The sequence below is a fragment of the Ischnura elegans genome, chromosome 1 (assembly GCF_921293095.1).
Source record: "Ischnura elegans chromosome 1, ioIscEleg1.1, whole genome shotgun sequence".
Taxonomy (NCBI): domain Eukaryota; kingdom Metazoa; phylum Arthropoda; class Insecta; order Odonata; family Coenagrionidae; genus Ischnura; species Ischnura elegans.
Genome location: NC_060246.1, coordinates 75,400,485 through 75,415,670, shown reverse-complemented (window position 1 = coordinate 75,415,670; position 15,186 = coordinate 75,400,485). Strand labels below are relative to the sequence as shown.

The 15,186-nt window shown below is 41.4% G+C and overlaps 1 protein-coding gene across 5 annotated transcripts in view; it reads right to left on the bottom strand.

Moving 5' to 3' along the window:
• The window catches only part of LOC124163639 (polypyrimidine tract-binding protein 1), a 973,136-nt gene that overhangs the window by 326,811 nt on the left and 631,139 nt on the right, over positions 1 to 15,186 (bottom strand). The window lies entirely within an intron of this gene.

Genomic DNA, 15,186 nt, shown 5'->3' with positions numbered 1-15,186 from the left:
GAGTGGCTCGAGCCCTCCAGAATAAAATTTGGGAGGGGTGAAAGGATGGAATAGTGGTGGTCCGTTCAAGCGAGAAATTGAGAGGGAAAAAAGGCTGATAGATCCCTCTTGAGCTGGTAAAAAAAGGAGGATATGGGATAATTTACGGGCCGTGACCGGGTTGAGGGGACGCCGATAAGGCGACCTTGAAATTATGCGCCGTCGACGGAAAGGGGAGAAATAGCTCGGCGGGGAGGATCAACGAGCCGGAGGACCTGGTGACAGAGGGCGTGTCCCGCGCCGTGAATTTTCTCTTCGGGACGCGTCAACACAGCCTTATCCGTCCGTGTCCTACTCGCATACGAAGCGGGTCTAAACGGAAAAGAGCAGAATGGTGAAAGTGATACGAGTATCTTCGCGAGAATGTTTGCAAACAAAATTGAATTGAACACTATAATACAATGAACCTGAACGAAATGCACATAAACACAAACATAAACGCCGAGTACCAGTGCTCCGATAGCAAACAGCAGATGTATTGTGGAATTACAAAGTTCGGGTTATCAAAAAAGAAATTCAATTTTAAAGTGAGTTGGATATCAATAAAATGGCTTGGATTGCTTGAAAACAGTGCGATAAGCCAACCACACGTCCTTTGTATTTCAATTGTTAATCGACACTACGCAGTTAAGGGAAGCCAAATATATATCTACAATATAATAAGGTTCTCGAGAAACAAGTACTGAAGAAACCTTAGAAAAGTTCGTATTCACAAATTGAAGGCAGCAAAATCCTAAGTAGCGTAATCTACAGCTAAGATCGGCAAATACGGCGGAAAATTTCTATATCTACAGCACAATAGTTACATTGGAAAAGCAATCATCCCATTTGTTCTCTAGACATTCACAAACAATTAATTATCGAAAACACAGTATTTTCACTACCAAATATACTACTAATCCTCTAGGAACAGAATAACCAGCCGTAACTACCAATAGACACGTACTTTAAATAGCAGTTCCTAGACTATTTTCAGTAACAACAACACAAGGAAAGCTGGTAACTTTTAATACCACTGGCCCAATGAAAAATTTAAGATCATATAAGCAACCGAAGAGAAAATAAGCGAAAGGTTAAGAGTGAAACATTCTTCTATTTTGTGCAGCTATTTTTACTGAAAATTATTTTAATGCTTCTTAGGCTCGGAAGTGATAAGGAACTTCCAGTCTTCAAGAAATGTCAACGATTTGCGATGATATCTTTCTGGGGAAAATTCTTACAAGTCATTTCGAAGTTTTCTCATGAAACCAGAGGGATCACAAGAATCTGGCCGGGTTGGATTCGTTAAGGAGGCGGGGGAAACACTCGTCGAGGACATAAAGGGAAAAGCGGAGATGAATATCAAAAGACCCCCGCCGCGCGCGGCCTGCGGGAGACAGATGCCAGAAATGGAGGAGGGTGACGATATTCAGCAGCAGCACCACCGTAGGCAATACAGATTATTCCGAGCAGGACAAAGACCATGGGGATCAAAAACGCGTTAATTAGTCATTAAAAAGACACACCTCAATTAAACTGAGAGCAAACACGAAGGAAATTTTAGAACAAACAGCAAAACTAAAAAGATTACCACAGATAAAGATAGAGATTCGAGCCCCATCTTTCGTGCATAGCTTAAGACGCTTTAAAACGACGCTATAAAAATATTGACGCAAAATAATACCATCTATATCTATGTAATATTTTAAAAGGTTGACATAATATTTTATTAACTTTTAAGTAAAAAAATACTATCAGCTGACCAGAGAATGTGAGCACACATATGATCAAATTTATGCTAACGGACGCAAGTATAATGATTTACTTCACGTTTCAACTCACTATCTGAGTTAGAGGAGATAATGATGGCGGGGTAGGAGGAGGAAAAGAATAGAATCTATACGTAGCTGAAAGGGATATTGGTCCTAAGGCGCATGAGGAGGACGTTGAACGAGGGATGGAGGATATACCAACCTTGAGACCTAACTTTGCAAGGACACCTTTAGTCATCACACGACTCAACCCTTTTCTTCTTTTTGTAAAACTTCTCTATCTCATAATTAGCTCAACCCTGCTCGCTTATCTATTAAGATTATCCCATAGTCACGGTTCTCAACTTTCTCATCCTACTTTCATTAATTCCAGAAATGTCATAATACGACACCCTCTCTCTTTACCACTCATCTCTCCACCATTTTCCTCCACACACAAAGATTGGATGCCTAAGGTGTTTCCTGATGCAAAAATATAGAAAAAATTCCCTCCACATGCTTAAAATCCGAAACGACGAAATATGCAACCAAGAGAACCACTTAACGAGAAACGAGAACGTAATTGAGAGACATAAGAGAAAAACTAATGATCTCAAGAATTGCTCGGGAAAAAAATTCTCCGTAGAAAATCACGCAGCTTGAGGAATTGGAAATAAGCAGAAAACAACACGATAAATGAGACATGAACCAGTTCTTTAAAGGATGATTACAATTGCTCCCACATGTGACATCATCACTAACAGCGGTCAAAACAGATGAGAGTAAGACCCAAAAAAGCCTAACTAAAAATGGTACGCTGGCAATCACGATAACATTTAACTCCCACACACACACACCTCTGCGATAGCTCTCAAAACCTCATTTAGACGGCAAGGTATGGGCGTAATCGCGAGACTAAACCCCATTCATACGGAGACGGAGAATGGGAGAGAAGACCCTCGCGTGGACGGGTGGAGAACATGAGGAGAACGCGAATAAATGAACTCCCACGAGCCAGCCTTCCATAAAGTATCCACTCGGGAAGCGTGGAAGATGAGAGGAAAATTATATGGGAAGAGAGATGGAGCGAGGAGGGCGTGGAGTAGGAGAGGGAGCTTCGAGATCGTAAGCCGAATGAAATCTGGATTACGAAATCAAGAATGGCTTCTTTTATTTCGGCGAGAGGGAAGGGAAGGAGATCATTTTTTCAGTCAGTCGAGGGCGGGGCAATAGAGAGAGAGAGGAGGTGGGAGGGGGCGGGCCGGTGTAATTGCAAAACGGGGGCAGGGCAGGGCTGTGGGTGGGGCTGAGGGAGGGGAGGGTTTGAGATGTGATATTCGGGACCCCATGACGGAATGAAGAAGCAGAGAAGATGGCTGAGGAGAGGAGAGAGAATTGGGGAAGAAGAGTATGATATCGTACCAGGAAGCTTTGGGTGGATTCAGTGGCTGGATGGCCTGACACTTAAAACAACGATTGGCATGGATTCCTACAATTCGTTTACCTAGGTGTTTATCAACATCGTAACTGCGTTTTTAAACATCCCTTTCCCACAGGATTCATTTGCAAACAATTATTTCTTAGCGTGTAGGCGTCTTTCTTTATTTAAAAATCATGGGGAGGAAGACGACGTGATTTCACCATGAAATGAAGACATATTAAACACAATTCAAGACAAAATGTAAAAATACAACGGCGGCTGTTAATAACCTTAAAAACCAATCTGAGTCTCACCAATGAAAACCTAAACTAACAGGTAATTAGTTAAGTTAATGATGAAATATTCCTAGCCACTGAATCACCACAACATTATCATAACCACACCATGGAAGCCGAACAGGTTGGGAACAGAAAAATCGCGGAAGAGGATGGTACAGGGAAAAAAGAGATGATTCAGTAAAGATATCGTCCACTTCCTCAAGAGAAAAAAAGCCGACGAAAAGAGAAGAACAGCAAGGGGAGGGGGTGACAGGGATGGGAACTTTCGCGAGGAAACCTTAAAAAGACGAAGGGAAGAGAGGGGCTTAAATAAAATGAATCATAAAAAGAATATATTTAGAGTAAAAAAGGATTCCTCCTCCTTCCCTTCTGCCCCAACCTTGTTTTCCACCCTGTGCGCAAACCCCACTCCTGCCGCACGTATCCCTTTATAAAATGGCAATTTAAATGCCGAGCGGGCGAGCGGGAAGAAGTACCCAAAGGGGGTGATAACCACCGGAATGACGATGGCAGAGAATCGGGCCTGATAGGGGGGGGGGACGCAAAGGGGGGATGGGGCCACGTGCGAATAGAGGGGAAGTTGCACACTGTTGGGCCGCAGGGGAAGAAGAGAGAGGGGTATATAAAATCTGGAAAGCAACCGCCATGGACCAAGAAACAGATTCTCTCGGGCCGACTCCGGGGTCCGAGAGTGCATACCTTTCGAAGCTTCGATAGCAAACTCAGTCTCACATCCTCGTAGTCCTACCCGGGGCTACTAAAATACTTCTTTTCAAATTCTACTTTCCGTACAGGTGTTATGAAAATAATTTCATGCATACCTATAAATTTATTTGCTATATCATAACAGGAAAGCTAGGTGAAACAATTTGCGTTTGACACAAGATGGTCTGGTGTCTAACCTTGAATGGCAAAAGCCCTTCCAATACGGTTTCCAGCACATTACCAGCCATCTACAGCGATAATGATTGCCCCAGAGCATAGTTCGGTAATGAGTTCATACACTGAAGCATTAAAATTAAGTACACCATGAATTAGATTCCAGATCGTCCAAGCAATAAAACAGAATACAAATGTCGCCCTGGGTATGGATGGATAGCCTTAAACCAAAGTGGGGTACTGGCTTAGGTAGCCAACGATTCACCTTAATTTCACTTTTATCATTGTTTAGGTATTGCCCTCATATTAAAAGAGAATAGGGTGAAGACACATTTCCACCGACAGCATTTGAGATTATCTTAGCATATGAAGCTGGGCTCATTATTCCATGATTAATTTAAAGGCTGTGGTATATTAAAGAACCAAACATTCGGGATATTTTCCACAGAAATAAAATATACATTTTACAGAGGCAAAAATTTTAAACAAAAGCCTTAAATAAAATAAAAACTTCATTTTAAGCGAAAACGATAATGAACAAGGTGCATACAGACGAAGTGACTCAAAGGCATCAAGGAAAGGGAAAATTCCAAAACTTTCGCCTCTACCGGAAGACAGAGCCTCTTAATATCACAAAAATTTTCTTGTGGCATCTATCAGCATAAAAAAGCACCGTAAATTAAGATTGAAATACATTTTGGGTAAAAAAATTAGTCTTTTGGCCCATAAAGAGGCAAACGGGTCGATGGAAAACAACTTCTTTGAGAGAGAGAGAGAAGTTGAGAGAGAGAGCGTTCGCGAGCGGACATAATCAGGCCTTAACAACCACTCTCCCCACGAACAGCGCAACACGGCAGACACACACACACACACGAAAAAAGAAACCGTAAATTACCCCAGCGAAAATCGCACGAATATCAACCGAAATGCTCCACTAAATAAATAAATAAACATCAGAACGCTCTCGTGAGGAAGAGAAAAAAAAACACGTTCATTTCCAGGGCGTAAATATAAAAAAATAACATCCCGAAAAGACATTACAGGCCCGATCTCATTCCGCCGAATGAAATATTTTTCTAATTTACACCCCGACCGCTAAGAGAAGGGGGAGGAGGGAGGCTGGGAGGAGAAACCCGAACCGTAAAAGGGGCGGGGAGGGCGTCTTAAATAAATAATTAACTTTCTCGTAAAAATAAAGGGAGAGAGAAAAAAATCCACCAAACTTCCAGGGATCGTGGCGGAGGTAAACTGGGAAACGGAGGAGAGAGAGAGATATATTGCCACAAGGAGTAAGAGGGCGAGGGAGAGGCGCGGGCCTGGAAAGTGAATGGGTGTTCATAATGGTTGTAAAACTTCGGCGAGGTTACGTGCGAGGCGCGCCGAGGGGTGGGACGCAAGGGGCGAGCGGGGGCGGAGGGGATGACAGTGAGGGAGAGGGGGACACGGGGAGGACACGTCGAGGGCGAGAGGGGGCGAAAGTGAAAGGGGTTCGTGAGGGAACGCCAGGATAAGGAGGGGAAAAAAGTGGGTTGCAATGGGAGATGCGGGTGCCCAACGTCGTGCGGGAACGCAGAGGTAAAGACAAGATGTGCAACTGCGTCGCAAAACAAGATATGCGTCAAGGTAGCACGGAAAAGAAGGGGGGTATTCAGCCTAAATACAAGTTATAACTTATTTGACTACTATCATGATTACATCAATCACCAATATTTTTAATTGCTTTTTATGCGGCAATTCTCACGTTAAGAAAAGAGTACTAAGTTTTCAGGAAATTAAGATTTTATTCCTTTCATCTCCACCGACCATTCTATCTTTCGGTATGAGAATTTACGATCACAATTACCTCTACCTCCGCGTGAACGCATTAATTTTCATGGTGGAAGTATCACAACTGCATCGATAACATTACGATTACATGGCAAACAGTATTCCATTATTACTCTTCATCACCGTAGGATTCATCCCAACATTTCATTTTCAGTTTCTGCAACTTTTCCCAAAATATCAGCCCCTTTTTTTTAATTTCTCCGACTTTAAATCAATGCCAAGTATTTGTACACTTGGACTGCGTAGAAAAGTGAAGCTATAAGATACATTGTGAAATAAAATACAGTCAGTCCTCTAAAGAAAATATAGTAGTGACTCTACGAGTGTAACAAATTCCTTTCTAAATTAAAAAACGGATAGTGTAAAAGCCATGCAGTCTATGGTTAAAAATCTGAGTTTAAGAAAAATACACACAACGGAAACGGAACATAATCCTTCAGTAAAACAGAAATTATCCTTCGCTTACCGTTATCACAATTATCTGGTCAGCGTTCGCCAATATTTCCGAAGCCTATTCAATTGCAAACGTTGCCTTAGGTCAGACTAATTTTTGCAAATAAACTCATCTTAGCCTTCTATATAGTTTTCAGAACGCAAAATACGCCCACCTTGCCACACAAATGCAGCAATGCTACGCGCGATCGACTAACATTGTCACATTAACGATACGCCACCGAAGTTCATCCTCGACCCGAGTCACAGTCCCTACTTTCATTTCCCCAACCAGTAAGAACCCTGCTCCGCCTTTGTCTGAACTGCTTTTGCATTACTCATCTCAATTACATTATTCATTGCATTCATATCACTAGGTGAGCTTAAGGCCAACAATTTCTTACTACCTAATGGAAACTGATGTATCTACACTATTCCTTCTCCACTTTCTCAACATTCACCCCTCACACAGGATAAAAACAAAGAGAGAAATTCATGTGTGAAATGACTCATCATTTCCTTTAAATAATTGATTTTAAACTAATTACGGCCTGAAAATGGAAACTATACTGTAAGTGTGGGGCTTCCGAATCATCAAAGCGTGTCGTGGTTGGGAAGCAAGTAATATATCGAGACACTTAAAGCGAGAATGGATGGAGGAAGAGGCGAGGCGAACGAACACGAGGCGTGGTAACGCGGACTACTAGTCCAATGTCTGGGGCGGAAATTTCGCGCCTCGTCCCAGCCACCCCCAAAGAAAACTCTCCGCCCGGCGACGCGAGAGGGAAAAATATCGCGAGGGCTCCTTCACTCTCCCAAGGAGGGTTGGGCGGAGGGAAAGGGTTGGGAAAGAAGAGGGTTGCAAACCACCCCATCAAGACCCCAGCGTCCGTCCAGATTCATTACGTCTGAGGGCGGGGAGAATGATACGGCGGAGAGCGGAGAGGAATGAGGGGAGAGAGGGTGGGAAGCGGGGGAGAGTCACGCGAAGAGCAGAGAGTGCGGCTGAGGGAGGGAGGACGCGATATTTTTGGGCGCTGCACAGTGGGCGGAAATCGGAAAAAGCCGGACAAAATTACAAAATGGCTTTTTTTGAGTTATAAACTTGAAACTTCGCAGGTATACTCAGAAATGATTGAAATTTATGGATATGTACTTCATTTGACATAGATTTTACCCGTTACTGAGATACAGAGGCTCAAACGTGAGCAAATTTCCATAAAAACGCCCGTCTTCAATTTTCTCTGAAAATCTTCCAAAGTAAGTGGATGGTGAAGTTATGGGTGGATTCTTGCGAAATAAAAAGCCACATAATCTGTTGGCATGGTGTTTTTTCTTTAATTTTCCGTAATCTTAAAGAATACCGTCCAGAAATTCTTACCGTGCAGTAACAAAATGGCGGATACTGTTTTTCGACAAAGTTTTACATTTAGGTAGAGTTTCAAATAGGTTTTCGGCAAGGTCGCGCGGAGTAACTTATATGAGAGCATTTGTTGAAGATTTCTTAAGGTTTTCATGCAGTTTTCTTTGTAATAAGTTTGCGTCGCCGTAAATGACATTGATTTTTCGACCGCGCGGCAGGGTTCGTCTCCGCGCGTCGGGAGTTGGATTAGCCGCGACGCGGTAAGGTTATTGAAGCTGTATGGGTTTTAACGCTCACCATTCACCGGTTTTATGTTTTTCTTCAAGACACCGATTCTCAAATGGTCTATGGTGAAGACAGTGGAGGTTTTTCACGCGATGTAATTGCACGTGTCATCGAAGTTGATTCCGTTTTCTTTGGATACGATCGAAGACCATACTTCTATTAAAAGCGTTCAAACCTCGAAAAAGTGAGTTGTTTTCCTGGGACTCATACAAAAAGACCTACCAGAAAGATACCAGCTGAGACCATTATACCTTCTTCACTCTCCGATCCCTGACCCTCAGGATTCTACTTCGAAAACGGTCGTTTTATGACACCGCGGAGTGGAGCCTTTGAATGTCTTAACTTATTTCCACGGGAACTTCTAGCTTTTTTAAAATGTGTATCATACCCTCAGTTCTACTTTGACTTATAGATTACGATGTCTTTTACACATTTACCATACGTTCTTCCCCGTGTACTCATTAGGACATTGGATAACCATATGTTCGACAAATTTATTATTTCCAAATTTTAAATAGGCTCCATCCGCCACTCAAGAGATAATGCGAATGAAGTAATGAAATAATATTGGAATTGGGAAAAAAATTATTCACTCGGAAAAAAAATATTTGCTGCATTATTTATCGCGGAGGCTGAATTTAAGACAAGACCCTGATGCTCTGAAATTTCTCAATGACTTCCTGACATACAAAAGTTGGCTCGCTGAATCTATAACATTTCCAGAATTTGTTATGCATCACTTACCCGATACTTCAACGACAGCCGGTTGGTATTGTATTTTTCTAAAAATATATTCCTCTCAAATTGATTGAATTAAATAAAATTCCCCCTGTAACTTCATGTTACAAAATTCATATTATATTTGCTATGCATTCCCGGGCGGCCAAAAAAATGTCGCACCTCATGTATTATATCACGCAGAAGAAAATTCAAACTTTAAAAACTACTGCTGGGCTTGCTCTCGCGGCATCTGTGAGTTTGAGAGAGAGGGGAGACACTGCAGCAGCTCACCTAATTGCAGAAATAACAACTAGGACCCCTACTCGGGCCATGAGAGTTTTTTCAAAGTGGAGGACGAGTGAAAAGGTCCACACTGAGATGACAGTGGAAGAGGCACTGTCATTGATGATTGCGTCTGAGTTGACCAAGAGTCAATATCGGTCTTTCCGTTGGACAGCTCTGAGCCATGGACACGATTTGTATCCCGGATACGACAGAATAGCGCTAACAAAAAAAGGACTTTTATAACGAAAGAATTAAAATAACCGAGACCATGTGCGAAGTAAACCTTCAAGCACCACTGACCCACACCATATCGAGAACAATAGCCTGCTTAGCCACCACTTCCACCTCTCAAGAATTAAAATGTGTGTTGAACTACACATTAATCTCTAAGTACGGTTTTGATGGAAGTTTGGGCCACTCTCAATATAAACAAATGTGGCAACAAGTGGATGCTGTAGACGAATTCCTATTCATGAGTTCCCTTGTATCTCTTAGTTTGATTAACGACGCTACAGGTAACGACTCAAGTCTTATTTCCACTTTCTCTTGGTTAATTACATTTATCTCTAAACTTTTGATAAAAAATTTAACTTCCACCAGAGGCACTTCTCACACCTGGGCTCTACAATTTAGGTGACACTATCTGGGAAAATCCACGGCCGACGTCGACACGATTTTGTCATCCCATCCGCTTTAGGTGAAAAAAAGAGACGAAAGAAGTTACAAAATCAGAGACATTACCTATATTGAAAGGCAAGTGGATGGCGTTAATGATCAGGAATTTACACGATCAAGTTCTGTTTACTTCTGACAATGATCAACGGAAAAGTAATGCTTATATTGCTCACCTTATTTTCCTAATTTTTTCTTAATCTTAAAACCCATATAATTTATCATTCTACAGGAAAATATAGTCATTTCGAAATTAGGAAAAGCGATAGTTTTTAGTTTGCAACACACTGACGGACAGCTGAATCATGAGGTTCTAAATCTGCGGAGCAAGAGCGTCGGGCATGAATAACTTAGGAGATGTAAAATATCGTACACCTGATATCGATAAATATTTTGTTGGTTTGTGTACGCTGCACTGCCACATACGATTTTCTGAATGCATATTGTATTTAACTAATAACTTCAGGCTTTACTTTGTGAAACCTCTCCACATTGGAAGTAAGGAAATAAAACTTTGTAAGGTTCACTGTTATTTAATTATGGGCACGACCCGGGTTTCGTAACTTGGTTACATCGTCAGGTCATCGTCAAACTGACGATGTAACCAAGTTACGAAACCCGGGTCGTGCCCATAATTAAATAACAGTGAACCTTACAAAGTTTTATTTCCTTACTTCCAACATATTGCATATGTCGTATCGATATGAATTTTGTAACATGAAGTTACAGGGGGAATTTTATTTAATTCAATCAATTTGAGAGGAATATATTTTTAGAAAAATACAATACCAACCGGCTGTCGTTGAAGTATCGGGTAAGTGATGCATAACAAATTCTGGAAATGTTATAGATTCAGCGAGCCAACTTTTGTATGTCAGGAAGTCATTGAGAAATTTCAGAGCATCAGGGTCTTGTCTTAAATTCAGCCTCCGCGATAAATAATGCAGCAAATATTTTTTTTCCGAGTGAATAATTTTTTTCCCAATTCCAATATTATTTCATTACTTCATTCGCATTATCTCTTGAGTGGCGGATGGAGCCTATTTAAAATTTGGAAATAATAAATTTGTTGAACATATGGTTATCCAATGTCCTAATGAGTACACGGGGAAGAACGTATGGTAAATGTGTAAAAGACATCGTAATCTATAAGTCAAAGTAGAACTGAGGGTATGATACACATTTTAAAAAAGCTAGAAGTTCCCGTGGAAATAAGTTAAGACATTCAAAGGCTCCACTCCGCGGTGTCATAAAACGACCGTTTTCGAAGTAGAATCCTGAGGGTCAGGGATCGGAGAGTGAAGAAGGTATAATGGTCTCAGCTGGTATCTTTCTGGTAGGTCTTTTTGTATGAGTCCCAGGAAAACAACTCACTTTTTCGAGGTTTGAACGCTTTTAATAGAAGTATGGTCTTCGATCGTATCCAAAGAAAACGGAATCAACTTCGATGACACGTGCAATTACATCGCGTGAAAAACCTCCACTGTCTTCACCATAGACCATTTGAGAATCGGTGTCTTGAAGAAAAACATAAAACCGGTGAATGGTGAGCGTTAAAACCCATACAGCTTCAATAACCTTACCGCGTCGCGGCTAATCCAACTCCCGACGCGCGGAGACGAACCCTGCCGCGCGGTCGAAAAATCAATGTCATTTACGGCGACGCAAACTTATTACAAAGAAAACTGCATGAAAACCTTAAGAAATCTTCAACAAATGCTCTCATATAAGTTACTCCGCGCGACCTTGCCGAAAACCTATTTGAAACTCTACCTAAATGTAAAACTTTGTCGAAAAACAGTATCCGCCATTTTGTTACTGCACGGTAAGAATTTCTGGACGGTATTCTTTAAGATTACGGAAAATTAAAGAAAAAACACCATGCCAACAGATTATGTGGTTTTTTATTTCGCAAGAATCCACCCATAACTTCACCATCCACTTACTTTGGAAGATTTTCAGAGAAAATTGAAGACGGGCGTTTTTATGGAAATTTGCTCACGTTTGAGCCTCTGTATCTCAGTAACGGGTAAAATCTATGTCAAATGAAGTACATATCCATAAATTTCAATCATTTCTGAGTATACCTGCGAAGTTTCAAGTTTATAACTCAAAAAAAGCCATTTTGTAATTTTGTCCGGCTTTTTCCCATTTCCGCCCACTGTGCGCTGTGGAGAGAGAGAAAGAGGGATATGGTGGGAATATGTACGCGAGGTCCTTTTCCCTCGGGAAGCATATCACGAAGTGGAATACACTGCTCACACAGTGATACAACACGAAGGTTTGTTTGGGTGGATGAGTATTGAGCTCATCCCAGACATAGTCGTGTAAATATAACATATCGATGACTAAGTTCTAACGACGCGTATCTCAAAAATAGCAACTTAATTAGGAGAGCTAAAAACAATTATTTTTTACTAGTACACTGAAATTAAAAACCAAAAGTTCATAAAACTGAACGTGTTGTTGTTACGTGTTGTTAGAACTTAGCAATCGATATAGACTAATCACCCGATAATGAAATCGCCCTTAGCAATCAAGAGTTTCCATGACACCACAGTTCTCATTTTATTAATGATTTATCATCAGTTTTACCTCCCATTTCCTAAACTAAAAATCAACTACGACTTTTATCTAAATAAGCAACCAGTTCAACGAGCTTCTCTATTCAATCAAATGGGATAAACAAGCCTGCAAGAGGCTTTAAATTATTGTCTCGGGTTGGTTTTCAAGGATGGATATTCATTAATAACGTGCACCTTAAAAACACATGTATTGTCTACTGAAAGATTCACACAACTGAAACTTACATTTTTTTAACCAACAAACAAGAATGCACATAGCAACTCACAAAAATAAATATTGAAATTGCATTTACATGTATCCCAGCATAAATTACTCGTGAGAAATCATGAGCCCACGAAGAATTCCGTCAGCAATTAAATTATTGCAATGTCAGAATAAATAAAAATAATAAATGAACTCTTGAGAAATAACCTCATCCACCCACCGAGCATTGAAAAGAACCCAACACGAATATATCACCACCATTTTCAACACAGCGGGCTCTCGCACTAAATCGAAAAGAGGTCGCGCACAACACATTTCAAGAGGCTGGCGAAACACTGAAGCAAAAAAATAAAAGGGGTGAAAGCTCTCGCCCCTTGGATGAGGCCGCCAAATGGATCCACGCTACATCACCGCGGACACCCTGGCCGGCGGTGGGCGGGCGGCGGAAACAACCTCAACTGCCCGGGAGCACGTCATCTCCTTCGCCGACCCAAACACCGCGAGGCGAGGGGGAGAGGACGACGCAAGAAACTGTGAAGAAAACGAGGCCTGCGAGAGTCGTCAAAGGGGAGGCGAAACAGAGGTGGAGGAGAGAGTTTTAATAAGGAGCCTCACGCACCGCTCGGCGGTCGGAGCCGCCGGGACACGCGAACAATGCATCAGGGAGCAGCAGCAACACCGGCCGAGGAAAGGGAAGACAAACCCCCCTTCTTGGCCATTGTGCTCGCCCCCGAGGATAAAAATTCATCATCGCTCCCCAAATTAATTACTTCAATTACCGCCGTTCCCACACCCCTCTCGGCAACCATACGCGCGGACGCAGCGAGATTTATATATATACACACACTTTTACTAATAACGGCGAGCCTCGTTTAATTTTATAACAAAACGAAAAAAGAAAACTGTTGGCCGAGATTGTCTGTGGAGGCGTTTCCTTCCTCATTCCGATGGTGCTCAACGAGGAGGCTTGGGGATCCTTAATAGAAAAACGCGGGAAAAGAATCGTTAACGGCCGTGATGGATGCGAGTAAAATGAGGATGGGTGCTATCGTCACCCTCTTTTCCATCCCGCCCCTTTACTGCTTTTCAGGAACAACTATCTCCTATATCCTTAAACGATTGGCATCAATCTTCGCTGAAAAAAAAAACGTTCCAGAAGTTCGAAGTAACTTTCCACAGCTCTCGAATTCATTTTTAGGACCACATTATATCAGAAACTTAATGACGTAATATATATATTTCAATCCATTCGTCCTTAATTTAGCAAGATTAAGGATAAAAGAATTACTTCAAAAAGGCCCTCAGACTAGAAGAAATAATTTCAAGATAACTCTTGCCTGTGCGTAAAAATACCTGCATAAAGAGGTTAAGCCTCATCCACCTCATCAAACCATATCTCATTAAAAGATTGATCTGACGATTATGTCGAAGAGAACGAAACTTTTGTAATGCTTTGATTCATCTGAACGATTGTTACAAATGAAGACCGGTTTTTAAAACTCATATGACTTAAGAAAAACTATCAAACTTACGGTTGAAAAGTCAATAATATTTTAAATTTCCCACAAACAATGCAGCCGTGCAGAGCGAGCACCTGAGTTAAAATTATCAACCAACCTAGAGCAATAGCTTTTACTCGAAATACGTAAATGACATTCAATCGTTTGGCGTGTTCAAATTTCTAAAGACGTAAGTACCAGCATTATGCATCTATTCTTCTTCTTTAATAATTTAAGTTATCACTCAAAGTTAATTTAGACATAGGTAGAAAGGTTTATTCAAAGAAAACCAAGCTAAGAAAGCGAAAATAAAACAGGGAAACATCGATTCAGAATTACCTTGAAAAACTAGCTTGAAAAACATTTCTTCATCCACGAATTAAATCCGAGATCATCCACAAGCATAGTGAGTCAACCCACGCACAAGTTTTTCCTGAACGCCAGAACGATTTGAAGGGATTAGCTGATTTAATGACACTGAGTCTGTGAGCTTCCGCTACCAAGCTGAGGACCTCTGAAAGTGAGCAAGCCGTTATAAATGGAGGGATTCAACAAGTGAATTTCCCAGAGTACGGATAAAGAAAATTCCGTCACAAAAAGGAGAGGTACGGTGTTTCCCGGACGGGGCCTCACTATTTTACTGTGGTAGATTCCGTAATGCACGTTGATTCCGACGCACAATGAAGAAGAAAGCGGTGATACCAGGCGTCACCTAAACAAGATAACGAGCGGTGGACCGTCACCGCACGAGTACCAAATCTTAGCGATTAAAAAGCCGTTTTAAATAGAAGAGGGTCCACGAGCGCTCAAGATAGAATAACTATTACCAGGAAAATGATGTAACCATCAACGCAACGTCCGAGAAAGATTTTAATATGATCCAGAAAACTACCACCTGTAAATGAAAGTCTCTTTAATCACAGCACAATTTCCAGAATAACTTTGC